The sequence below is a fragment of the Gekko japonicus genome, unplaced genomic scaffold (assembly GCF_001447785.1).
Source record: "Gekko japonicus isolate JY-2015 unplaced genomic scaffold, Gekko_japonicus_V1.1 scaffold1358, whole genome shotgun sequence".
In the NCBI taxonomy this organism is placed as follows: Eukaryota; Metazoa; Chordata; class Lepidosauria; order Squamata; family Gekkonidae; genus Gekko; species Gekko japonicus.
Window position 1 is genome coordinate 72,095 of NW_015160880.1, and position 968 is coordinate 73,062.

The 968-nt window shown below is 40.5% G+C and overlaps 1 protein-coding gene across 1 annotated transcript in view; it reads right to left on the reverse strand.

The window, feature by feature from the left end:
- The window catches only part of TSKS (testis-specific serine kinase substrate), a 29,235-nt gene that overhangs the window by 7,012 nt on the left and 21,255 nt on the right, over window positions 1-968 (reverse strand). The gene's annotated exons all lie outside the window — the stretch shown is intronic.

Sequence of the window (968 nt, forward strand, 5' to 3'; positions counted from 1 at the left end):
AAACTTCGAGGTACCTGTGTATTTCCCCCCCAGCAGATTAAATGTGTCTCATCAATCTTTTATTCTCAGCAGAAAATTGACAGGGGAGGAAGGGGCCTTCTGTATTCCACCCCCCATTCTTTCCCTTCAGAGTCAACAGTGGGTTTTTTTAATGTTCTGATTAGAAGTTTTCCAGACAAGACAAACACAAAAACCAATAAACAAGAATAGCAATTTAAAGTAAGCCATGCAAAATGCTACAGTAAGTCTACAGCCATCACCTAATTTACTGCTTACTTAAGAAAGTAGTAAATTAGGTAGTAAATTTATTTAAGTAAAGCCATTACCTAATCTTTTAAAAACAAGACGGACAAAATTCATTTAAAGTACTTGGCAATTCCAACTGCCCCCCCAAATAATCCACCCTTGAAGAAATCAATATCAGAACTTTCATTAATGTCTTTTAAAACTATTCCAGAACTTAACCAGATAAAATCACCAAAGAATAGAGAAGGGCTATCACAACAATTTGCCATAGAAAAGAGCAAGAGTCCAGTAGCACCTTAAAGCAGGGCTTTTTTTGTAGAAAAAGCCCAGCAGGAACTCATTAGCATAACAGGTCACACCCAACAGCAAAAAACTCATTAGCATATTAGGTCACACACCTGACAGTACAGCTCATTAGCATATTAGGCCTCCATGTTACCAGAATTGTAGTCATCCAGCCACACCCACCTTTTGCTTCTTATTCTGTTTACCTTGTTTGTTGTCAAAACCCAGGGCTTTTTTTGGAGCAGGAACTCCTTTGCATGTTAGGCCACACACCCCTAATGTAGCCAATCCTAATGAGTTCCTGCTGTTGGGTGTGGCCTATTATGCTAATGAGTTCCTGCTGGGCGTGGCCAACTCAGGAGCCAGCCGGAACTCTGTTCCTGTCCGTTCCTGCCCCAAAATAGCCCTGCCTTAAAGACTAACAAAATTTGTGGCAG